At 39.6% G+C, this 27,094-nt stretch overlaps 1 protein-coding gene across 1 annotated transcript in view; it reads left to right on the forward strand.

The window, feature by feature from the left end:
- The first annotated feature begins 397 nt into the window (after window positions 1-397).
- The window catches only part of LOC139111096 (uncharacterized), a 173,924-nt gene continuing 147,227 nt past the window's right edge, over window positions 398-27,094 (forward strand). The window contains exons 1-5 of the mRNA XM_070671182.1: window positions 398-594; window positions 18,880-18,995; window positions 19,167-19,188; window positions 19,666-19,780; window positions 20,068-20,116. The gene's annotated coding sequence lies outside the window, so the exon portion shown is untranslated. The remainder of the gene's footprint in view (window positions 595-18,879; window positions 18,996-19,166; window positions 19,189-19,665; window positions 19,781-20,067; window positions 20,117-27,094) is intronic.

Here is a 27,094-nt window from a genome sequence, read left to right on the forward strand (position 1 = left end):
AACGACAAGACTTCGGAGCAATATGGCTCCGGAACGAGAAGTTTACATAGCGGACGCAGCGCGGCGCCACCATCCGGCGCCCATTATTCCGCGTCGTGAAGACCGCGTATTACTCGGACATTTTCGTACCGGGAACCATTAAAATTTTCTTTTCGGCAAGTTCCGGCGATCGTCATCATAAATGCGCGGGATTGCGACGGGATCGAGGAGGAGTCGAGCGAAGACTCGACGGAAGTAATAAGCAACGGTACGAATATCGGGACTGTAAATTTAATTAAAATAAATAATCGTCCGTCGCGCTTCCTAATTTTAAACGTAAAACATCGCCAAGATAACCCCCCGTCACTTTCGGTCATTCGTCTCTGGAATAATAGTGTTGGTGATTAGTGAGAGTAATCATAAAAAAAAAAAAAGCAGAGCAGTGTAGTGTAATATAGTGCCAAGGGATTTAAAGTGCTACAATACTTCAGGATAATCGAGGATACTGGAGCCGCGGACAGAGAGGAGGACGGAAGGAAGGAAGGAAGGAAGGACGGACGGACAGACGGCCGGATGGAAAAGTAACCTTCCTAACCTAATCGAAAGCTGCAAACGGTAAGCGAACCGGCAACACGTCGTCAATTTTATATCGCTGAATTGTAATTATCGAAGAAAAATTATTACAATTGTAATTAATGTCCGAGTGTAATGACGTTACTTCGCGAATCGCTTTGAAATTCTTATAGTGGCAAACGCGCGCGTCTACGTCGTCGTAAAATTTTAATTATCTCCATCGGCGCTTCCGCGGGGTCGCGTGAGTTAATGTGGTCCGGAAAAATCCGGGAAATCATTTCGCCTGGGCGAAATGCCGAAATGAGTAAGTCCGCGCTGCCGGGATTACCGCGGGCCGCATTCCTCGGCGAATGTAATATTCGTGCACCCTGCGGTTCTTGATAAGGCTGTCAGTAATACGCTCTCTTTCTCCCAAGTGCCCTTTTTCCATTTTCACATTTTTTTTTTTCCCTCCTTTTTTTTTTTTTTTCTTTTCCCCTCTTCTTCGCTCGTTGTATTCTCCCGCACGGCATTGGCGCACGCTCGTAAGAGATACTCGTACTCCTTTTTCGCGTACGAGATTATCATTAAGATTATTATCGGTAGTACCTCCCATTTTAGCTGTCTGTCTGGAGCGCCGCGATATAAGAGGCAGAATATCTTTGTGAATTTTTACAAAAATTGCGCTACATTTGTTTGCAGCGGCTGCGCTCCGTCTCGTTCAATCACCGGTATTACACGTGAGTGTAGAAAAAAGATTTTTTTTTTTAACACGTTGTTCCGCGCAACACACACTCCGATAAAGTCGTTTATAATTTGAATATAATTTATTTATATTTTAAAACAGAAATCTAACGATAACGATATTTGCTTTTAATCCTGTTCCACGTGTATTTCACTAGTACATTTACATTTGGGGCGTTTGCATTGAAATGGAAGGCTTAATTATTCGCTGACTTGCCCCGCGAGAAATTACCGATCCGCTCGCAAACGAATCCCGCGTGTACAATGCGTGCCGTGAGTAATAACGGGATAATCCGGTGGCGAGAATCCGCGAAAAGCACCGACTATCGCGCAAGGAGGCTGGTTCATCGCCGTGCTCGTAATATTCATAGTATGACGATTATTTCCCGCACGGATAGAGGATAAGGAAAAACAGGATTAATCTCGCGATGATTCCATTGTAATTATGGCGCTCGCGTTACAGATCAATTTTTTTTTTTTTTTTTCCCATGATAACAGAAAATTTTTAATTAAGAATATTTTTCCAATTATATAATATCTGCAAGACGCGTGGAAGAACTTTTTGATACGTAAATATATCTTTATTAATTTGAAAATAATTCTCTTTAAAGTCGCACGTTTTTTGTATTTTTTTTTTGTTTTTTTGTTTTTTTGTTTTTTTTTGTTTTACAATAAGTTGCGCGGGGTATCTGTATTACTTATTTTTATATCCTTTTGAAAAACGTATACGCGAAAAAAATCTTAAAGGACATTTTTGAGGCCACTTAAAGAATATAGCGCACAATGCAAGGCGGCGCATTGTAAAAATCGCGACAACGAATTCAGAACTGTTGTCAGGAAATATGAGAGGCGTCTGGGAACGTGTAGAAATTCTTTGAAGAAACGTGCTCAAGTGTATATTGAAATGGACGGCGAACATATCGAACATTCGCTGTTGGTAAAATTTGACTAGAGAAGAAACGTTTTATATCTCGAAAACATATGATCTCCGGGCCGATATTTCTTAACTTCCGCTATTTGTTTTGAATACTAAAATTTCTCGACGACTGACACCTTTTTCATTCTTCACAAAATGTTTAATGTATTTTATTTAAATATAAAAAACAATTTTTGCGACACATTTACGATCGCGATTTAACACTTTAAATTAATTTAACTCCGTCCTCGTATTGTTACCTAAATTAAACGTCTCCCACTGCTTCTTTTTTTTTCGCGATTGAGCACCGCGAAGATAATTAATTACAGCGGGAAGCGCGACGTAATCGACGCTTCAGAAGAAGCACATTTACGCGCTGGCTCGTTAGTTTTTTCGGCGCTGAAATTCGCCGTTTGTTCCCTGACCGGATGGGTTATCCGCCTCGTTGTCTGCAATATAATTTACCGCAAGTAGTCGAAACCGGCGCTAATTAGCAACGAGACGTGTATCTACGATGGCTTTACCCGAGTGCCCGTCTGCAAATCCTCGCCGACGGTGAACTTTCGCGTTCACCTCATGCGCGCAAGTTTAGCTGAGCGCTTTGGCCGCGATAATGTTTTCACCCTCTCCGCTCGCAAGATGAAGGGAAACTAATCATTGACACGTCGACCGCGGTAACCCAGCCCTGCACTTTGTCGATCCGCGTTATCCCCGGCGCTGAGCGCGAGACGCCAAGTCTCACGTTTAAGAAAACGTAATATCTCGAGCGGTTAAATCGAGCACGTAATTAATTGCAAATAAGGCGAATTCCTAATGCGGTATAATACGGCTTTGGTCCCCGTTTCCGCAATCACCGTAATGAAATGATATAGCGCTTCGTTTCATCAAGTGTCACGAAATGTTATTATACTTATGTAATGTCGTTGGATAGGAGATTGTAGACTCAGACCGCCGTACTATGTAGGTACGCGAACTTTTGAAAATATCGATTTCCCGACGTAGTCGCGTGCCTCCGCGATATGCGCGCACGGGTGTCGTAACGATCGGATCCACCGTCGGTTTCGCCTCAGTTTTCGTGCCGCGGCTTCCGTCCTGAGATCGATCGATTTCCGTCGTTTCGTGTAGCAGCGTGATGGATCGGGGTTCTTTCCGCGCTGGTAACGACCTTCGTTCGCCCGGAGTCGTCCTCGGGTAAGCGTGTAGCTCGAGACAGATCGAATGGCCTCGAAATCATACAGTCCTCCCATGAAAGTAGATCAATGGTCGTCTGGATCTGTATACGTTTTGAGGAATGAAAGTGGAAGGGTTGATACGGAATATCGTAAAAAAGTTTACGCGACGAAAGAGAAGCTGAATTACGTTGAAAAAGAAAAAAGAAAAAAAAATTGGGGAGGGAAAGAAGAAGAAAAAAAAAAAAGTTTTTATTTTTTTTCTACTTTAAAAACTTTCCCTTGAAAACTCCGAGCCTTTCGTGCGTTCTTGTTCACCATTCTGATCAGCAAATGTGATATTATTAGGGGAACATTTCGAGCGTGTTTGAGACATGTTTTCCTTGCGAGGGTCTCGAGTCACTGTTTCGACGTCACACCGAGCCGATTTCTCTCACTTACATTAGGTCTTCAACTTCGCGACTTCGTGCTTAACGCGAGATTTTGTTCTAACACGTTCCGGCACAACGGACATGCGACAATGCATTCGCGAATATTAAGCCTGCTATAATGCGTTACGCTCTTTTTCTTTTTTTCCTTTGTTTTTTTTTTTTTTTTTTTCTATTTTTTTTCCACGAAATTTACTTTAAAGGGTAGATTTGTGTAAATGCACATTAAAATAAACATGTGCTATTGTGAGAACGCAGCCATTGTACTTGTAGAACACAGACGTTGCATTTACATAAATAGAAAATCACATTGAAACTTGTTCTCCTTTCTGTGAACAGTATTCCATTAACTTCTGTCAGCGTCACATATTATAACAGATCTCATAATGAAGTTTTAATATATAGTAAAGTTTGCGTGCTGATATCAAATCCAGAAAAATAAATGTCAAGGTACTACATTACAAAGAGAAATTGTATGATTCAAGATTTAATTTCTAACAATATTTTCCAACGAATCTGAAATTAATTTTCCTACAAGAAATATAAAAATAATTGTTACAACTTTTCAATTAAATTACGTTTGATTAAAAATGGTCTTACAATTAAATTTTGGAATATAAATTGATTAAAATTGATTGCAAGGTACTTGAAGAAAAACATAAATCTTATTTCTAATTTACTTTTTTAAGAATTTAAGTTATGAGATTTTTTTCTTTCACATTTGCTTGTTATTGCTAGCGAATATTGATACTTTTTTTTAATAGAGTAATTATTAACTTGAAATGTAGATAAAAAAATATTTATTATCAAAATTAAAATTAAAAATCGTTAAAAATTAACATAACGTTATTAAGCAGATTAGAAAAAAAATTTTTTTTAAACAGTTGACAAGAAATACAGTTAAAAAAAAATTGTGCAGCTTATTAAGATTTAACTGTCGCATTTTATAAATGAAATAGAACATTTGGAAATCGCAGTTTTGATTCAATCGATTCAAATTTATATTTCCTTGATTCTGTTCACACTCACAAAAAACTTTTATATTTTCTCTTTAATTTATCGCTTGCGTGTTCCGTTCTGGCTGAGTACGCGTTGGTACGCACATTTTTGACGTAAAGGATGTAGTATAAATCGACCCGCTTTACCCCACGTATGTCAAAATTACTCTAAGGAGGGCGATGTTAACCCACATTTTTGATGCCGGTGCTGATGTAGGTTCTCGCTGTCAGCCGAACGTCAGACGTAACTGCGGCGATTAGGTAGTTGATTATTGCGGTCGACTTTATATCGAGGAAACATTTCTGAAATATACGTGGAAAAATATAATAAAACACTATCGTGATTTAAATTATTTTTCGATCAACGAGCGTAATCTCCTCTTAAAATTTGTACAATTAAATGTACAGAAAAATTAAGCGCACGAGAGACGTTAATTTTTTTTTTTTTTTTTTTTATTCGCGAGATATATACATCGGTTAAGTAGCGGAATAATAATGTTAACATTAAAAAGATGTGACTCTCCGCGTCAACCGAAAGTCGCGATAGCGTCGATGTTATATTAAAATGTAACGAGCTACACGTATAACGTCAAATGAGTTTATGCAAATGCCGGAGCGTAAACGACGCGCTTTTTTTCGCTCGACGACAGACGGCAACGTGATCGTCACTGCGAACACTTTAGCGAAACAGGTTTCTAAGATCTCCCCGAGATAGTCTTCCTTCGCGCCGACGAACCTAGGTATGGCGAACGGGCGCAAAATTGTTTGCCGCCTCTCTTGTTGAAACCATACTCGTGCCCGTCTCCCCGCAACATCGAGCTTCCACTCAATTCTCCCTGACTTTGCCGGCGCGGAAACTACTCGCTAACTTTCGGACCGACCGGTCTTCGACGGAAGATGTGGCGCGTGCAGCTGCATCGAGATGCATTACCGGTTGAACTTAATGTTAAGTACACGTTGCGAACAGTAGGATGCTCCAAGTCCCGCCTGTTTCCCTGACGCGGTAAACGAAATAAGATTCGACCGAAGCGTTTACAAATCTTAACGCATGTCCATCGAGAGTAACTTTTTAATTCTCTTTCCACGAGGCGTGTTGTATTTTTTTTTCTTGATTGTACGCGAGGAAACGGAAATGCGTTAATCGTTCTATCATGTGTGCAGCTCGTTTCCGTTGATCTTTCGCGGGGCTACTTCCAAACATTTATTTTTCAATGGACAAAATGCGTGAGTACGTGGCGATTTAGATTACGAGTGGAAATTGTAGAAAATTACGGATCCCGCGCGGCATCTCCCCGAGCCGGAATATATTTTTCAAAGGGACGAGCTTTATCGATTATGCGATTAAAGCCGGTGATGGAATCTTACCATGGGGTGTGATCACGCGATTATTACATTATATACAAGCGCACGATTCACGGACACTTCGCGGACGGGTGAAATTAAATTATTTAGGTGTAAGAATTCGATGGCGGCCGCGTGATAGTCGTAAATCGCCGAACGCGTGGATAGCAAACGGTGAGAAACGCACGATTTTTATTGCCTATCGTTAAAGCTATCGCCCACCTATCTCCCAAACGAGCGATGTGTTCGTTTGATTAAACACTGGAGAGCGTACAATCGTGTGTAGATATTATACATATACGAGTCACGAGTATTTTGTATCTTTCGTTCGACGAGTGTCGGGAAAAAACATTTGCCAATTGAATTCTTGCTGTTCGCATTACCCTAACACGTGCTCGACTGCTGAATTTATCGGGCTAACCGGTTCCTACCGACCGCCGCGGTAGGGTGAGTGCGTGCGTGTGTTTACATCTGGCCGGCACCTTGCGCTCGAAACTGGCAAGGCGGAGGACGCGCGGGCGGCAGACGGCAAGGACCGGTTCACCCGGCGATTTCGGCAGTCGAGCGAGCTTTGCGTAAGGTCAGCTCTACAACAGTAAACAAGTACGCGGCCAGAAACGACGTTTAGTTTTTTTTAGTTCGGTATAAGACGTCTCGAGCGGATACATCTTTAGCTCAGCGCTAGACAGTTTTACTTGACAGTCGCGAGATAAATCTCTGATAGGCTCGCTAGTTATTAGATAACGTTTTCACTCGGGAAATTATAGCAGTAATAAAAAATAAAAAAAATAAAATAATAACGTGTAGTCTCTGAAAAATTTAAATTGCGTTAAGCTTGAAATAAAATGTTGAAAGCTTTTGGTTTAGACGCGAGCGTTCTCGATCCGAAGTTGAAACTATATTCTATCTTTGAATCTATCTTACAAGCTAAAGATTATATCCGTCTCTGTGGCTCGGGAAGCCGCTCATGTAGCTCCGTTGGCCCACGGAGAGTGTCGTTAAAAGCACCGAAGAACACGAAACCGGAAACTCGACGAGCAGTCCAAATGTCCTGAGACAATTGAATTGTCGGCCGAACGTGACCGGAAAGTCGCGTACTGTGATGTTCGCCCTTAAACGCCGGTCGCTCCCGTCGTTCGTGCCCGTACCGCTTCCGTTTTCTTCTCTTTCTCTTGCGCGGCTCTTTTATCTTTTTCCCGAACGCTCCCGCGCGTCTCGCGCTCTCGGAATTAGTTCTAAAACTTCCTTCCATTGACACTGCATCTCGTAGATCGAAAGTGGTCTCCGAATGACTCTTTGTGGTCTAAAAAATCAATACGAGTCTCGTTGAAACGCCAATCGGCATCGCGACAAATTTTAATACATCACGTTAATTTATTTATAAACTTGAACGAGAGTAAATTTTTCCCTCGCGAATACGTTAATTTTTTGAACGCTGGACACTCTCACTGAACGCATAAGTAAGTCTGTCCATTTATTGATTTGTTTCCTTTCTGATTTTTATTGCGCGCGTGATGAGGCGGAACGCGGAGACTTTCATTATTTTACTCCTTTTGCTTTGCTTTTTTTTTTCCATTTTTTCCCCCTTATTTTTTTTTTTTTTTTTTTTTTTGTTTTATTAATGACAGTAGAAAGAGTGTGGCGAGAAACGCACTGTAGCTCTCGCACTCCAACAATCGCGCCGTAACGCGCTAAATGAAAAACGCCAAATAGAAGTTGCTAAGGAGGGAAGGGTTTTAATTGCATTTCACGGCGTCTCGGACGAGCTCGGGTGGCTGCGCGGGGCCACCGGTTTTGATTTACGCGATAGCTGTTGCCGTTTGCTGGCTGCGGCGGCCTCTCGATTTAACGTTGCGCTCATCAGGCTTCAGTAGGGGAGGAGAGGGATGAAGTATGACGCGGAGGGCGCTAACAAAGGTCGTACCTCGAGGTAAGCCAGGGGTACGCTCGCCGTCGCGAAGAATTTCGCGGTAATAATAGAAGCGTTGTAAGATTAGTTTCCTCGACGCCTCGCGGGATTTACCAAGGAGAGCGCGAAGGGGGGTAGAATAGGCGGAAGGTTGAGGAGGGAGAACGAAACGCAAGTCTTAGCGCGATTATTTTATGGTTACAGCAGAAATAATTGAGCGCGTTAATATATTAAATTTCCAATGCCGGTACTCTTGCTTTGTTTCATTTCGAAACTTACAATCGCGTTGTTTTTTCCATATTTTTTTTTTTTTTTTTTTTTTTTTTAATAATGAAAAGTGCTACGGAATAAACAATATTGCGATCTGAATGTGTCGTCCTACGTATCTGCAATCGCTCCATATTCAGAATTTACAGTTTTCTCTTTTTCGGGTTACCGTACACAGACGCGCGATGTAATGGAGAAGAGTAACGAATTTTACGATAGTGAGTCTTGTACAGTGCGCTCACGTTGATCATTGATAAAACATTTCGTCGAGTCAGAGCTGTTTTTTTTTCTCCTCGTGTCATCGACATACGTCAAGCTTTGGGCTGCGTCTTTTTTTTGTTTGTTTTTTTTTTTTTTTTTTCTATTTCGCGCATTGCGGCCCGGCATCCCGATAGACGCGGACGAGCCATTGTTGCTCGGCGTTTCAGAAAAAAAGTTCGCACGAGCTGCGGAAGGAAGAAGGGGGATTTACGCGAGCACAGATACAAACGCGTTTTGTATGTACGGGCGCGTCGTGCGTTTTCCTTCGCCCGCTTCGAATTTTTAATCAGAGAAAATTCGAGTATGAAATTCGCGCCGTTTTCGTCGGACGCTTCCTATCCGCCTGGATGAAAACCGTCGCAACTCGCCGACTCGGAACCCTCGAACGCCTCTGTCTACAGAAAAGCAGATAGAGTCGTACGCTATTGAATTATACCGAGTGTCTGTTACAATACGGAAAAAAAGACGGGGATAACAGCCCCGTGGCTTGACGCGAACTTTTTTTTAAAGCATGCAGGGATATACGTTTCATTCGGTCGGAGGTGTTCGTCAGGTTTTGGACGGAGAAACAGGGGAGAAGCTAATAAAGCCACAATGCACGTAAATTCGACGAAAACACAAACTGTCGTGCGCGGGAAGAGAATAATGCAGTTAAACCCATGAGTTAGAAACTGAAATGTATTTTTGTATGTTCCGTACCATTTTTCATACAAACGATCTTTAAAAATTAGATTGTAATTTACGCAATTGCGGCAAATTGCCTCTTTGCGGACAATTTTATTTCTTTCGATTCGCGTGAGCCGTTAAAAATTAAAGATCGCGTATTCGAGAGTTTATCTCGTAGCCATATGAACGTTTCTTCATTACTCACTTTCACTTTTTAATCATATAAAATTACAACTCTTCGTATTTATATCAACGATACGAAGCTTGACTGCCGAACAGCTTAATGGTCGTTATGGAAATTTTTATGTCCAAGTCGATGGCCCGTGTTTTGTAACGTAAACGAGAGCCCGGGCTTATGTGGTGACACGTGTGTCTCTAAAGACGACGACGGCTCTCTCGGTATTGTTGCACGCGTTACGACTTGGGTGGGTGGAGGATCCGCTTCGACGGTCCGCAGTAATGACGTCGAGTCGCGATGATAACGACGAGTCTTGGTTCGACGCCCATTGATGTCGCATCGTCGTCGGTCTCAAGCGCGCTCGATTTCGCGGAGTCGAGTCGACTCTTCGGCTTAGCCGCATGCATATTTACACAATGCGCCGCTCGCCTATATAACGCGGTTTAGTCTCTGCAACCGAGCGACACGCTGTCACCCTCACGGCGGTACGTGCACAAACGCGGGTGAGTCGTGTGATCCGCAAAGGCGAATTTACACGACTCGCTATTGATGATGTAGCTCGCGCCGTGGCATAACTAGGCAGAGTCTAGGAGGTTCGCAGACACCCCGTATATACGTTGATGCAAGTAAATTTGGTCTACGCGACGTCTTAAGGACGGAGCACCGGAATGGCGTAAAATTGGGCGGATGTGTATGCATAGCGGGGTGTACAAAGTGGGCGAATGTCTTGCGACATAAACCCAAGAATGCACGCGTTTAAAAATAAAGGAAGAAAAATGTCGAGAATAATATTGTTGAGCGCGAGATTTTATACGGATTTAATTTACGTAATTATATAAATTGAAAAGTCAATCATCTTCTTAAGGGTGTGGAAACTTTAGCGAGGAAAATATCTCAAGATATTACGAATATAATACTATTTTTGATACTATTTTTAAAATATTTACGTATATTATTTAATTAAAATTTTAAGAGGTCATAATTTTTGCATTCGAAAAAGACTATTTTATACAGAAGCCGATGCTGCATAATTTATTTATTTATTTTATTTCCGAATTGCTTTTATTAATTATTCGATGAGACGCGCTATCGTTGAACGCGATCTTTTTTTATAATTCAAAATATCTAATGAAATTTAAGATGAGGAATAGTTGAGATGAAACGGAAACAGCTAGGCAGTAATAATTAAGATATTCCAACAACGAAAGAGGGCGGGCAGACGTTTAGTCTTATGTACGAAATGTTATTATTATTTACGACTTTATTCCATCTTTGCACGTAAATAATTTCCCTCTCAAGTAATTTCACGTAATTCCGTGTAAGAGCTAAATCGACAAGATCAGATTGGAAATTGATTCGTCATACTACGCAAATGAGCATTATCTCGGCAGGTTTCAGTAGAAATTGGTCAGAGCGCAAGAACTTTAACGAGACGTCGAGACGTCGGTTCCCGCGGGATATAGTATCTAGAGATTTGCGCATCGATCGCAAGGTCATAGTGCAAGCTCATTTGGCTCTTGCACATTGCGCTCACATCAGCTTGAAAATTTTATGATTAATATTATTACAGATTACAAAATCAATAATTGGTAATGTGTTTCTAATATAATAATAACAATAATTATATTGTAATTACATTATAATTATAAAGCAGGATCTGATGGTAAATTGATTAACCTAATTTCTAATTATAAATATTTAATAGAATAATAATTTGCATATTCCCTTTTTTTTTTTTTTTTTTTCTTCCCCCCCGCGTTGCATTAAATTATTTCTGTTAGTATTTAGATTAAGTGTGAATAATAATTATAACGTAATAACGATGTAACGAAATTTTATACAAGGGAACGGTATAAATAGTCGGGCAAATCGAAACGCAGGTAAATCTCTCCACCGATCAGTTTTTCGTCTTTCTCCGATACGTCGCTTTATTGCGTGGCGTTCAATAAATTAGCGACGGCGAATCACGGCGTGTCGAGAGCCAGGCGCGTTAACCCAATACTTTTCTGCCGTTTGACAGGCCGGTGCCGAAGGAGAGCGAGAGAGGAATTAAACGGCTTTGGAACGAAGAGGAATAGTCGCGGCTTCCACCGATTCCGCGCTTGATCGGTTAACGGCCATAACTTTCCTTATCGCGTTCCGGGGTTTTATCACACGCGTGACGTACCCTCCGAGGACTTTTTGCCACTCCGTGTCAATCGAGACGAAAGTCGTGAGGGACGCCAAAAGGGTGTCCCGGCGACGAGACATTCGCACGGCGCGGTCCTCGAATCTGAAATTCGGTCCTTCGGGATAGAGAGGATTTCAGCCTTACGCAGGATTAGCTATTTCACGAGAACGTCCACGATTATCTCTTTACTACCCTTTTAGCTGCAGCGTTTTACACAAAAGATTTAGTTTCAGGAATATTATATGCTTATCGAATAATCGTGTATATTAAACTTATCGGGAAATGCATCACCGAATATATTTTTTTGCATTAATAATATCTGACACTGTACGCGAATAACACGAACCACTCATTGATCTTTCGATGCATCGTGGAGAATTCTATCTATATCACCTTTTCAATTCTTTATCGTGACTTTTTTTTCGGCAACATCCTTAAACTCCCACATCGATAGACGCTTGACATTTGCTAACGGAAGAGAGATTTCTGAAGGACTAAAGGCGAAAGGGTATATATTAAAATTACTGTTTATATTTAAACCATCGGGTTATATTTTCAATTAATTATTTGCCGTTCAAGATTAGTTTCTGATTGCTAGCGATCTCGTTACATAATTTATTTGACGATAGTGCCGTGAAAAGGGTTTTTATAAATAATTAACTTAATAATAATTTATCTGGGCTTCTCTACATATTTATTGACGATTTAATAATAATTTAATTGAGAAATTGTGACAATAATCTTGTTTATAACCAGTTTAAACAAAGATAGTAAAAAATTAATTATAATGCTATTTTTATTGACGAAAGAGCTGTTCACAGAGCGAAAAAGCAATATATATATATATATATATATATATACGTATATTAATTCAGTACAATTTTGTTTATAATTAATTGCAACAGTTTTACCTCGCGAATTTAGATGTTAAAAAGTGGAGTTTACTTAATCGGATTTCGTGAAAATTCTTCTTTTTACGATCATGTATTTATTGAATAATTTTTTGTTATATAAATGAAACGAATTGTCGCTCAAATTGCTGTTGAAATATCTCGATTTTTCGGATTTGTCAATATCCCAAATGCTTTTTACATTTAATAGAATTGCTGTAACATCTACGATACGTCGCATATTCCGATATACGTAATACTCTATTACATCTGTATTTTACACAGATCCTATTCATAGAATATATCGAATGTGTTACACATATATATACTTCATTTTTAATAACACACTTGTGTATTTTTGTGAAATCTCTGTTCCAGTCAGTCGTATTAAAATCATTCGTAGAGATTTATTTTGCGTGGCGTACATATTCATATGTGAATACTCGTCAGTTTTGTGGAATCAATTTCTAGGGGAGGGGGGAGAAAAAAAAGGGAAAAAAGAATAAAAGACAAGGGACTGAAACAAGAAAATCTGTCAGGTTCACCGAAATATATATCCGTTGTTTTCACAGTTGAATAAATGCTTGCCTACACTTACTCTTTTGTTTGCAAAGAGGAGCGAGTGAAAACGGATGATCAAACGGCATAAATGCACTTAATTATCTTGAATGGGTTTGAATCGACTAGACCGCCTACGAAGAAACCTAGGGTAGAAAGGATAGATGGATGAGTTGCTCCGCGCGCCTAAGTCGTATGTATCTCGGCAGGCATTGTATACACGTAACGGTGACGAGCTTGCAGGTATAAACAGAAAGCCGCGTGCGGTGCCGTGGCCCTGCCTTCGGTAAATGCATGCTCTGTAAATTGCCTGGCATTTAATTACCATGAGTAGGCAGGCCGCGCACGCTAAAGCCAAGAGCCCACTCCGCTCAACTCCTTCACCTTGCCCTGCGTCTCTTTCTCACTTGGGTGAGACAACGAAGAGAGAGAGATAGCGAGAGAATAAGAGAGGGAGAGAGAGAGAGAGAGAGAGAGGAAGAGGGAAAGGTAGATAAAGGTATCTAGAAGAAGAAGAAGATAAGGAGAGAGAAAGACGGAGATGTTTTCTTACTTTCTTTAATCCGAAGCACACCACCTTTGCACTCTCTCGCGAACGAAACGGGGGTTTAGTTTTTTAGCATCTCTCTCTCTCTCTCTCGTCGTACTGCATCGTGACTTTCCGCCGTCTGCCTTTACGTTTACAACATACCACGGACGTATGTGTTACGAAGTACTGCTAAATTAAACACCTGCTTCAGTCAAACAGTACCTACTTCGACTCACCACTCCGAGCCACGAATCAACCCGCTCGTGTTTCACTCTCTTCCATTCCCTCCTCTCTTTCTCTCTATCTCTCTCTTTCTCGCGCTCGCTCCCCCTCTTTCTCGATTTCGCTATCTTTCTCTTTTCGTCTACATTTTGCTACTCTAATTGGATGCTGTTGTAAATCCTTTTCAATGTCAGCGTGAGTGACACATATATCGCGAGAGTCATCTTGAAATAGTAAAAGCTATTATATTTAAACATTTTGTGAAAATATTAGATCATAAATTATTAAATCAGTAATTTTATTTTATGTCAAATGGAATATTTGAAAATTAATTTAATTTCGTAAGAAACTTAACGAAACGATTATCGGATCTCTTATTAAATTTTATTACAAACGTCGGTTATCGATAGAAATGAATCAAGTCCATAGTTGTATCTCTTTATCATGTCGATTGGCTAGTTCTGATTATTAGTTATTAATTATTTATTGAGAACGCGGGAGATTGTAGTAGTAGTAGTAGCAGCAGCAGCTTTGACCGAAATGTCAAACACGTGTCTTAGGTCGACGTATATCGCGATGATGTCAGGCAAAATCGTTTTATTTCGTCTTAGCTTTTTCCTTTATTCATTGACGACGAGACATGAAGCGTTGCTCCTGATATTGATAAGATCAAGATACGTCTTTGACGTGCTCTTGCTTCTATAACTCTTTGCGTCGTCGCTGACTTAATACGCCGATTAAGTGTCAAGACTGCTCGTTGCGTGCACGTTTGCGTGCGACTGATCTCGTCTACGGCTCCGTTGACATAATTGCGAGCCGATATTACACTCTCGCGTAAGCATTTACAAAGTTAACCGTGTTATAGCGCAATATATTACCTTCTTTTGACGCACGGATGTGTATTATATACAAAAGTCAAAGAGACGTAGACTCCCCTCCGCTCGATTCGCGTGTGAAATAATTTAAAATCGAGTCTTACAGCATTTTATAATTGAACATTACGCCGGACCTCGGGGGTCGGAAAGTGTACAATTTTCACCGTGGAAATTAACATTCGTCTGTTAAATTAGTTTAAATTTAATTAGTTATCAAAGAGTAGAAATTAATGAACGATAACACATAAATAAAGAAGAACGGTGACACGATGACCGTATCGATCAAATCAATTATTTAGTGATCATTAATGCGGCAACAATATTTACATTGATGATTAATTATACATGTGGTTTACACGGGTAGAACATAATTAAACAATTAGCCATAATTATTTGTTACTATCGCAGCCAATGATTGCGATTTAATCATCTTCCTCGCTGTACTTAGCTTACGCGCGCGCATTTGTATGTTCAATCATGGACATATCACATTTAATAATTTTATGCATATTAAACAGTCATTCCGCAAACTTCCAGAAACACGTTGCAATACACGGTATATTATACGCAAACATACGAATTTAGTTATACTAGATTATTATAATTAACAATAGTACCTATATACATATTATGAAATTATGCGTGAAATGCTAAAGCGATAATGAAATTTCGATTGATTGAAAAAGAAACAAAAAAAAAAAAAAAAAAACTTTATTATAAATAAATATATTTTAGAATCCTAGCCTTACGTTTTACAGACAGTTAATAAGCTGCTGCTCAGTAGTGATTATTACAGTAATTAATTTGTTTTAAAGTTGGTGAAAATTCCGTAAGAACCTCAAAGGCAGGAAGCACGGCTGCGTACTTGGTAACTCGCTCCAATCTAATAACAACCAAGAGCGGCAGTGAATAATTAAGAGAGAAGTATTCTAAAATATTCCTTTCTGACAAGTACAACATTTCAGTGCAATACGCGACGAATGCTTCAAAAGTAAAGCGTTACGATCTCGTTCAATAATAGCGTGCGATTAAAACGCTCTTTACCAAGCAAGTAAATTTTTAATATCGTTTTACGCGGAGCGATTGTTCCTTTCTGTTTTTTTTTCTTCTTTTTTTTAATTTTATTTTTATACGTCCAATGCGGACAAATATTATTTTTACACGCGTGAGATCTACATATATTTAACAGAAACGTTAACGATTATTTATAAATTTAGTTTTTTACTCTCGGAATGCAAAGATAGAGCACGGCCCGATGTACACTTTCGGAAACTGTGCCACTTGAGAGATGCATGTCAATAATAACGTTTTGAATATGAAATTTGCCGCGGATGTATAAATATATAATAGTTAACTCGGGATAGTTAACTGGTTAGGGAAAGTTAACAATCGTTCGGTCGATCTCACTCGTCACGAATTTAATCAACGCCGAATTCTCGGATCCGTCAGCAGCTTCGTTATCCCCGAAACGCTAACAACGCGAATCTAACTGGCGCCCCGCGGCGCGATGCGTTTTAATTCGCTCGCTCTCGCGAGTGCCGCGAGTTCTGAGTAGACGTCGTGCACGAGGACTTCCTCGGGGTGGCTCTTTGGGGGTGTTTTTGATTTGTTGGCTCCCGTGGCACCTACCACAGGTGCGCAGAGAGAGAAAGCAAGGCAGGTAGAACGAACGCGAGTTACGGAGGTGCGGGTCTCGGGTGGGGGTGGCAGTGGGTGGACTGGGTAACCGCACATTATGTGATTTCTACAGGGAGCGAGCTAACTTCGCGATTGAATTGTGCCGGCGACAATGGCAATCTGCCAGGGCACTCGACGGTTTCTCCGCGCATGGTATTTTCAACGCGGCTACCGCCGCATCGCGCTTTACGTTTTACTACCGTCTAACTGTTTCGTTTACTTCGTTGCGTGATTGCGCTATTTTCCCCCAGCGTGATTTTGCAAGCGATAAATCCCAGCGATCCTGCTGACCAGTAGTAGTACCGGTAGGAATGCTCTCCTAACGAGATGCGACGGAATACGATTTGCGTATGAACCTCAAGTTCTCTGTGTCGGAAGTATAATATTAATAATTAGCAAGGCTTATTACCGAACATAGATATACGTACGTGCATTTCTTTAAATGATCTAGTATACGCTTTGGAAGATTGGTAGGTGACATTTGCATGGCTTTACTTTTACTGGAAATAGTTTTTCGCTATCCAGTTACGAGTGAAAGAAGGGGTGATGCGAACGCATTACGATTTTAAGACTCGACGAAGGGGATACCATTGTTTTCTCATCCGACACAAAGCAAGGAGCCGTTCGGGTCGGCACGGCGAGATGGACGATATTCAAATATTTACGCGGATTTTCCGTATACCGAGCTGCGAACGTTTCTTCTTTCTAGACACCTTTCTCTAGAGACAACGTCGGTAAAAGCAATGAAATTTGTAAATGGAGAAAAAGTATTACAATCGAATAGCTATTTTGATTCGTACATAACCATAAATTATGCAAATATTAAATTACCAAATAGAAGAATCTTTAGATACCACGTATAAATTTTGCACTTATTATTTTTATGAAACTAGAATTATTAAATATTACGTCAAAAGCGCGTGCTTTGTGAGCGTCATTTAATCTTTTTTTTTTTCCACATTAAAGAAAACTTTTCATAATAAAATTTTAAAATTATAATCACATATAAACTCTGTACTTACGGAATAATATAATATAATATAATAGAAAAACAAAATAATATTTAAAAGAAAAAAAAATATATATGTATATATATAAAAAACAGTTTGCGTAATTCAAGATCTAAACTTTTGAACGATTAATTTAAGTAATTTAATATTTATAATATAATATAATATAATAATATCAAACGCGTCAAATTAATAAATCGCGAGATATTCACTTTGATAATAAAATATCATTCAATACGACTCTGACAATGAGTCTTTAATCGAGAGAAATAATCGGATGGCAGGCGATAATTGTTGACACAGAATAATCACTTTTTTCTATCCATGTTCTATACATGGAGAACACCCAAGATCGCTTTTCCTTCCTGTAACGTAAGCATACGTGCCTCCGATTTATATGCGTAAATTATATTCGCTTTTTCGGGCCGTATCCATCGTACCCATAGGGTGCCGTGAGGGGAGACGCGAGGGGGAGGGCGTCGGCGCACATGCGTAGCGACGCGACGTGCGGGACCGAGGCCGTCTTCTAGTCCTTTCCCCTGCGGACTGCCGAGTAGGTAACATGGTAAGAAATACGTCTCGCTCGGATCGCTAGCTTACGCATATTTCGTGAAGAGTGATACAATCCTGGTTGAGAATACCTTCTCCTGTCCATTCTCTCGACGTAGAGAGCACCCAAGACTACTCTCCTTTTTTTTGCAATGTAAGTATATCCCGTTCTTTAAATACAGGGTGTCCCAGACATAACGAAGGATACTGGGAGGATAGATAGAATTGATTGAGACAAGTAGAAAAGTCTTGTACCATTTTGCAAAATTCTCAACCGTTATTGAGAAAAAAATTAAAATGTATAAATTGTATAGGCGTAAGAGCGACAAGGATGCTGCGCGTGAGTGAGCGCGACAGGCGACGGCGCCATTTCTAGCGATTCGCCTGTCGCGCTCACTCACGCGCAGCATCCTTGTCGCTCTTACGCCTATACAATTTATACATTTTAATTTTTTTCTCAATAACGGTTGAGAATTTTGCAAAATGGTACAAGACTTTTCTACTTGTCTCAATCAATTCTATCTATCCTCCCAGTATCCTTCGTTATGTCTGGGACACCCTGTATATATTATCTCCGGTCTGTAGTGGACGGGTCGCGGAGTGGGGGCGGGTGGGAAGAGGCGCACCCGATCACGTGATCAAGCCGTACGATGTTCTCGCGACCATCACGTGCTAGTCGACCGACTCTACGCAGTGACTCTATGTTAACCTACAGCGGTCGCGCGACCTTCGACGATAGGACAACGCGAACGGCGTATCGGATGATTCATGCATGGAATGTTCTCGCGACCGCCACGTGCTAGTTGACCGACTCTACGCAGTGACTCTATGTTAACCTACAGCGGTCGTGCGACCTTCGACGATAGGACTATGCTTGGTTACGTTGTTTGCGTCGCATGTAGGTTTTTAAGCGCGTCGTAAAATAATTGTATCTTTATATTATTTATATTGTTGGGCTGCTATTAACCAACTTAAATGTTTTCTGTTTCAGATCCAGAGGAGCAGGTGGTTCTATTGCGTGCGAGGAGGCTCGACATTCAATGGCAACATCCTGAGAGGAGGAGGAGGCCTCGGAAAGGCATCCTGCCTCAGCGGAACGACCCCAAGGTAAAAATTAATTTTTTTTTCTTTATACATAATTGTTAATTTTGCCGTTTAGATAATAAATAATTTTTTTTTTAATTATTTAATTGAAAAATAAATTAGAGACGCGTAGAAAATTTTTTTTTAACATTTTTAACATGTCTAGAATTTATTTTTCTTTTTTGTATGTTACAGGATTTCTGCTGCTGCGCATGAGGTACAGGCAAGAAGCATGCTTTTATATATGTATATAAAAATCTTTGGGAGGGATTACTCCCTGTAAAATACAATTATTATCGCGACTGAATTATAATAAACTAATATAATATTATCCCTGTCCCCTCCGTATAATACACAGCTATAAAATGGAATTAATAAAAGAAAATATATTCGCGTTTTTAAACACTTTGCGATTTTTATTATTCTTGTATAATGTAACATTTTATTTTCTCAGAGCTTTTTTTTATTTTTTTTTCTAAGTAGAACAATGTTCTACGCCAGATAACATCTGTAAGACAAGTGTCGCCGTTACCGATATTACTGATTACGAACTGCAGCCAAATCATCGGTCGTATCGGGAGTGTCTAAAAATGTAGACGGGCGATAGAATTTAATTATTCGATTTTTGCAAACGCGAATGCCGAATACAGTATCGCGCGATAGATGTGTGTGTAATTATTTTTCGCGATTATAGATGCACGGTCGCGGCTTTCGCGAGTTACTGGGGCGTGGAAGGAAGGCGACACGTCCCATCTGAGAGGAGGAGGAGGTCCGGGATGGACTTCATGCTTCGGTGGAGCAACATTTCGGTAAGGATCATTTTTTTATTCGCTTAAAATTAACAGCTTTTTGCAATTTATTCGAATACTTTAATCATTTCGATGAGAACTGTAGCATTTAATGAAGAAGGAAATTTTATATTTGAAATAAATTTGGCTTACTAGAAAAATTTGTTTAAATAATAAATAACTTTTTAATTGTTTAATTGAAAAATTAGTTAAAGCCGCGTGCAATTTTTTTTTCTTTTTTTTTTTTTTTTTAATAATTGATATTATCTGAACGTCACTATAATTTATGTTTTATTTGTATGTTACAGTATCATCCTTTCTACGTTGCTAAAAACTCCACCGCTGCGCATCGAATCGGTGAGTGCTTAATACTTATTTTTTTATATCAGCGTTGCGGGGAATTGTACGTAAACATCGTACAATTAAACAAAAATAATATTGATGTATAAAATAATTAAATATACAAAATTACATAAAATAAAATTAATGTGAAATTTTTGCGTAATACGTATAACACTTAAAACTAATTATCACGTATAATTACCGTGGCGGTCCGAAAATATTATCGGAGATAATCGATCGGTATCGCGGAAAACCCCTTACAACCCTTTACAATAAATGCGTTTTTATATTACACGACTTTTTGATGGCAGGAGATTGAAAATACGAGTTTAAAGATAGGACATTTAAGATAGGTGACTCAACGTAGGAGATTTACGTTATCACGTTATTCGAAAACAACTAAAGTGTTGTTCCGAAGTATCCGTTAAGTAGGCAGTGAATAAGTTCTTTCTAGCACTTCTTGCAAATCTAATTTTTCAAAATGTGTCACTCGCTGTCCTCTCAACGGGACAAGCTCGTGTGTCCTTTGTCGCGAGAGTCTTGCGACAGCGCGGTAGATGGTACGGGTCCGTCGTATCAAAGAGATTTCCACTTTGGCGATCCCCACGAGGCACAAAGCCCGAATCCGCGTTCCAAGTATTCACACGGGAGACGAATACGTCTCGCGCAGGGAGTTAAGGAGGAGCTTAAAAACGCACGGCTCACGCCGGCTTTTCTTCCCCATTTGCACACGAATGTTCCTCTCCTTGCGCTACGAGATATTCCTTTCCGGTCAATGACGTAACCGATCTTCAGAGGCACTCCGAAGGCCCTTCACCCTTTACTTCACGCAACGTCAATCCCGATTATCCTGCACTTAAACTTTTTCCGCGTTTCATGGTCGTTTTAATAACAATGCATATTATGGGCGTGTTATAGAAAAAAAAAAAAAATAGGATATAAAAATTCATATCTCTTTATCTCTATATTTTTCTCTTTGTTTTTTTTTTTTCTTTTTTTTCTTTTTCGCTTGTTCTTTTTGCTCAGTCTTTTTAAATGGAAATCCACGCGGATTTGTTAGGCCACTTGTTATTATAGATAATATTTCGTTTTCTCTTCTTTTTTCTTTCTATTTATTTCTCTTAACAATTCTCGAATTACACGTCTTTCTGCTAGGCTCGTTTTCTTTCTCGCGTGGTCGATAGATAGTCTCTATTTGTTTTTCGTTACGCGAAATTGCTAGTATTTCTCGAGGATTCGACAAACTGCAGCATTGACCATCGATCGTAGGCAAGACGGGTGGGTTAAGAGGTGTATCTTTTCCGTGAAAAAGCGAGGAGAGGAAAAACGGAGAGAAGGAGAAAGAGGGACAAAGGCGGAGGAATATTGCAATTTTAAGTTTGCGCATTAGTATCATAAAGTATAATAAAATTACGAGTTGGCACATTTTTCCATGTTACAAGATAAATAGTTGTATAATTATAATAGATCAAATCAGGGTAATGTAATTGTAAATTTTGTTACGATCTGTTACCAAAATTAAACTTATCTTATTTACTTCTTAATGATAGAAATAAAATGTAAATGATATATTTTAAAATACATATTTTGCATATTTTATACGTACGTACAAGCATTTTGAGATTTAGAAACAGAAACGAGTTCAGTTCCAATTTATCAATTTTGTATACAATTATTACTACTCTCGAGCAATAAATAACGTAACGCGAAGATCGAAACTTCTTTTTTCGTAGAGACATCTAAAATAGATTGTTATCATTCTTTTTTTAACGAATTCTGGTGCATTAGAGCTTTGAAATCCGTTTTCCCTCGTCTCTATCTTTCACGGTGATACATACAGAAAGTAGAAATCGGTCAACCCAGGAGCTATCTTGTGCAGGCATCGTCCCGGAAATTTGTACGCGTTCTCGGAAGCATAAGCTCCCGTTCTCCGGCGTGCTCGAAGGACGAAGCGTATACAGAAATAACGTTTCGATAGGTATGACGCGGCGATCTTTTTATCTCTCAAATCTTTCGACGAATCTCGGGATGCGGGAGGAACGGCAAAGGCGGGATGGGGGGAGGTAAAGCGAGGTCGTGGATAGAGAAAGAGAATGGGAGGGAAAAACGAGAATAGCACTGAAGACGTCGGGCGACGCCGACGATGGAGATACGATTCATCGTTCTCGGTCCATTGCCAACATTCGCAGCTTGCGGCCCTTAAGGCCTCGCTTCGGGAACTTCGATTTACCTTTCCGAGACGGAGAAAAAGACCGTCCCCTCTCTCGGTCTCGAATAAACCGAATGTTGAATTACGCGATACGCGTTTTCTGTCTCTTCGCACGTCTACGTGTTTGCGGAATGTTGCAAGTGGAACCGCGCCGGTTGATGCTTTATCGGAATACCCATGATTTCGTATCGATGACTACGCGAACGAAAACGGGGAGGAGAACACCGTGGGTGGGTGATGAAGAGAGGCGAGAGCGAGAGAGAAGAGGGTCGGAATTTCAAAGCGGACCCGATTGGTAGTATCGATAGTCTGGTATCTCGCGACATCGTCTCCTCGGTTGATGTGCCGAGAGCGAATGCATGTTTTTCACGGCGTTCAATAAAAGGTGGAGCACGTTGGATATATTTTGACTGGCGCGATTTTTTTTTTTTTTTTTTTCGTCTATTTTATGATGATAGCAGGTAGCACGGAACTTTAATTTCACGATGCTGGACAATTTCATGAAAATATGAATTTTTAATTCTGCGTGGAAAACACATGTTTTACTAAAATTACAAATTCTTTATTACTATGGTTACATTTGTGTAACTATCACGCTAGAGTCAATTCAACTCCATTAACTAAATGGCGTTATAATTTATGGTAACGAGTTGGAAAGCAACATTAGTTTTAGTTTTTGTTACTCATTTTTCTAATAAATAGAGAAAATAACTTACAGACAAATGAATTTTCCTCATTACGTCTTTCTTCGCGACAGATGTAAGTTAATTATAATGTTTTGTTTCACTTGTAATTTTTTTACGGTCTATACAATTAAATTACTTTGAATATTTCCTCTTGAAAATGGTATAAATAAAAGTTTACGTTTAAATTATTCGAGATTTTTATCATATTCTTTTCGTGAAATACAAAAATCTCTTGGGAGAAGTAACGCTTTACGATACGATGAATAATAATAATAATAATAATTTAATTAAAGTCGCGAGAAATAAGTAACGGTAACATAATTTTTTATCGGTATTGTAGGTTAACTAAAAAATATTCTTGCGAAAATTTGGTAAATCGAGATGTATTAGTCGTATTTCATAGCTGTCGCAATAGAGTGGACAAGAAAAGTTGCAGAAAACGTGGTCTGGAAAACGATTCCATGGCATTGTAACACCTATGCGTCGGCGATAAAAAAAACATCACAAAAAGAAAACGAAACTTTAACGAAACGCTCGTAGAATTTATGATTACTTCTTTCAGTTAAAAGTTTTAGATAGTAAAGTGGTAGTAAATCATTATACTTACGCACTTTTATTAGCGCACACTTAGAATTTTCATTTAAATTTCTTACATCAAATTTAAAACCATGCAATTTATTTCATATTTATTTTTTTTTTTATTTATACGCACATTTTTTAACGTATCTATGCGCAGCGCAAGAAATTTCAGATTATGAAAACAATAATTTTTAATTTCAATACAAATTGCAAAACATTAATCATCGCGATTACAGCGCCTTCGATCGATGTTGTACTATTAGCAAGAATATTATGTTCACTGTTTGCGTAAATTCCCGACTCTATTGTTTGCAAAGAGATGGACTTAATTTTCTTAAAAAGGGGGGAGGGGGAAAAAAAAGAGAAGAGGCAATATGCAAATGCAGAAAGGGCGGGCAAGCAAAACGCGTCCCATATTTCATTGTTTAACCTCCCTTTAACGAGAAGCCGGTGTATCATTGTACTCCATTCGAGTATTAACGCCCTTCGGCGAGGGGGTGAAAGGGGTGGCGAACTTTCCATGTATACTTGGAGCACGTAGTTTGGTATCAATAAATTTCCATGCGCGGGAAACGGATTACGTTTTATTACCCTTGTGGTCTGGCAGTAGATTATGGCGTCGAAGTATAACTATTCCGGCAACAACTCCGGGGGCCGGCTTTTGCACTAGCGAGAACGAGAGAGTTCGGGGGGATAATCAGCGGCGTGGTCGCAAACAGTCGCGAAATGTTCGGCAATATAAGCGGCCGGGGAGGCATTATAAGCGCGATGCCGAACTCCTACAAAACGTCCTACTAATGGGAAATCGATTCTCAAAATAGCTTTCTTATGTGAGAATTATTTTGGCCATCTAAGCAAAGGGGGGTACCCTTTCATTTAGGATTGCGTCGCACGAAGGGTATGCCACGCGATTACGGATACTTGTAGACCGTGTCTAGGTATTTTCAATGTATTTCTCGTCTCCCTGTAAATAGCGAAATAAGAAAGTGGATTCGATAATGTTTAAAGATAGGTTTTTGAGATCAGGAAAGATTGTACTTCCATAATGTTATAGATAATTAAGGTACCTGCTTTAGACTACCGCGTTATTTTCTTGAAACTTGTTATGGACTTTGAGAAGCGTTGTAAGAAACAGCGAACGTTAGCGAAGCAGAAACCCAAGAGAGTATTGAGATCGATAGGTGTTTCACTTTCCTTGAACATCGAACTTTCCTCTTTAACTCAACCCTTCCTTTGACAAGTAACCGATCGCTTTGCCATTTAAAATCACGAACCGGATCGAATTTTTTTCATTCTTGATTACTTGAAATTTATCTATGCCATTAAAACGTGTGTTTCTTCAACTGTTTAATTCTCATAATGCACTAGAAATAATTTTTTCAATGTCCTGCATATTGTGGTGACAAAATTAATTTAAAAATTAAATTTTTTATCAATATACATTAGCGCAAATTTTTATTAGAAAAAAAATTTCCGTTTTTGTTAAATAAAAAGAAAATATTCTTTAAATATGTAAAATTTTCTATGTTTTCTTTTTTTTTTCCCTTTTTTTTTTTTTTTTTACTCATGGCCAGTTGTGCCAAAAATGCACAAGTCATATATACCTATCTTAAATTGAAATAAAAAAATGTAGGATATTTGTACGATAAAGCGGAATATTTCTATCTTTCTAAATTGAAAAAATTTCGCATTGTGCGCCGAGCAACGCGGCGAGAAAAGAGAACGCGGGCGAGAGGGAGGAAAGGGATGAACTCGAGAGTCTGGAAAATGCGACTACGCGGGGAGATAAGTGTTGCAACAGGGAATACGAAGTTCCTCTTACGCCGGTCGCGTCCGCGTCGCCAGGTCACGGTTTCCGCGAGAAAGTTTGCTTCGTACAGAGCCATACGTGATCTATACGGGTTACCGCTACATTCGCCGTCCGCTTCTCCGGCTCCCTCTCGAATCCTGCGCGGGGGGTGTCCCGTAGCCCCCAGAGTTGGTACGCGCTATAAATTTCGCGGCTGAAAATCCCGCGTGATATATATATATATATATATATATATGTATATACACACGCGCTCGAGGGCGCGAGCGATATATATGCCGCGATATATATCGCGTTTTGCACTCGCTTCTACGCTGCCAGTCCTCACCCACTTTTAGGTCGAGAAGAGCGAGATGGACCAGCGGCGGTGAAGGGGTTGAAGGACTGGCCGGCACGCGCGAAATAGGTATCTCGACTGTGCGGTTAGGCTAACGTCGCTGAGGGGGTGTAGCTGGTTGGAGTTACACCGGTTACACGTTGCAGTTCTTAGGTGTTCGGATGATTAATGAGGGCTGTTTCGCGTGTGCAGGTTGACTCGTGCGCGCGGGCGGGCTATTAGTACGTTATCCGATATTATCCACGTTCTCGTGGCAAAGATAGTTGCGAGCCTAGTCAAGTTTGCTGCCTTATCGATTTTCGAAATGGAATTTCGGAGTAGTTGGATTTGTTCTCTCCTGATTGAATTTAACGAGTCTCTAATATTGATGAACCCCGGTTCGGAGTCTCCGCTCGGAGTCTGTTAAAACTAACAGACAAGAAACAGACTGCTTTATTATGTTAAGAACGTACTTCATTATAACGCATTTAATCCCTTTGAAATAATAGAATTCTTTTTTTCTTTCTTTCTTTTTTTTTTTCTCTCAAGTTTCGGACTTAATTTCTCCACAAGAGCTTTTTAAAACATTATAACGTCGCAACGAAATTTATATTATTAAATAGACTTTTCTTATTTCTTGTAATCTTCTTGTTTACACGTTTTGCTTGCAAACCCCTTTCTTTTTCGGATTTTGATCGTAAAATTACTGTGACAGCTTGTGAGAAAAACGCGAATAGCCGCGATGGAATATAATGTCGGAAAGAAAGCAGAACAGCTAAATAAACAGGCGAGCGAGAAGATAAGAGGATACGGAAAGAGTCGCGAGAAAGATGGGGGGAAGATTAACGAGAATGATACAGTGCGAATGTAGAGCCACACTTCGCTGTCGCCGGAAGTTGCGGACGCGACGCTTTATATTATCCATGTGTCTCTACGGTGGAACTAGTCGCCAGTGCCGTTCTCCATCATGAGCGAACTAGATAAATTTTCAGTATGCTCAGACAAGAATTTGCCAAGATACATTTCGTTATTTTCTAGTTTCTTTGTTTCGTTATCTTGTCTCTTTGATGCATTCAAAAATTGCCCTACGTTACTAAAGATCGGATTTTTATCAATTTCTATAATTAAATTACTTTATATTTTGTAGATTTCCCGGTCTTTTTTATTTTATTTATTTTTTTTTTTTTTTTTTTTACAAAAGATCAAAATAACAGTCGTTACGATACAAATTTTTCGTTCCGTTTGTTTATCACTTTGTTACATTCTCTCAATCTATTCTCTTTCTCTCGCTCTCGTTTCTTTCCTTTTAATTTTGTCGGTTCGTAAAAAGGGAAAATGAAAGAAAGATTGAATCGTCTTTTCGCAAAACAAGCTCTTTGAATAATCTCTGTGCTCC

Source organism: Cardiocondyla obscurior, linkage group LG22 (genome assembly GCF_019399895.1).
Source record: "Cardiocondyla obscurior isolate alpha-2009 linkage group LG22, Cobs3.1, whole genome shotgun sequence".
Taxonomy (NCBI): Eukaryota; Metazoa; Arthropoda; class Insecta; order Hymenoptera; family Formicidae; genus Cardiocondyla; species Cardiocondyla obscurior.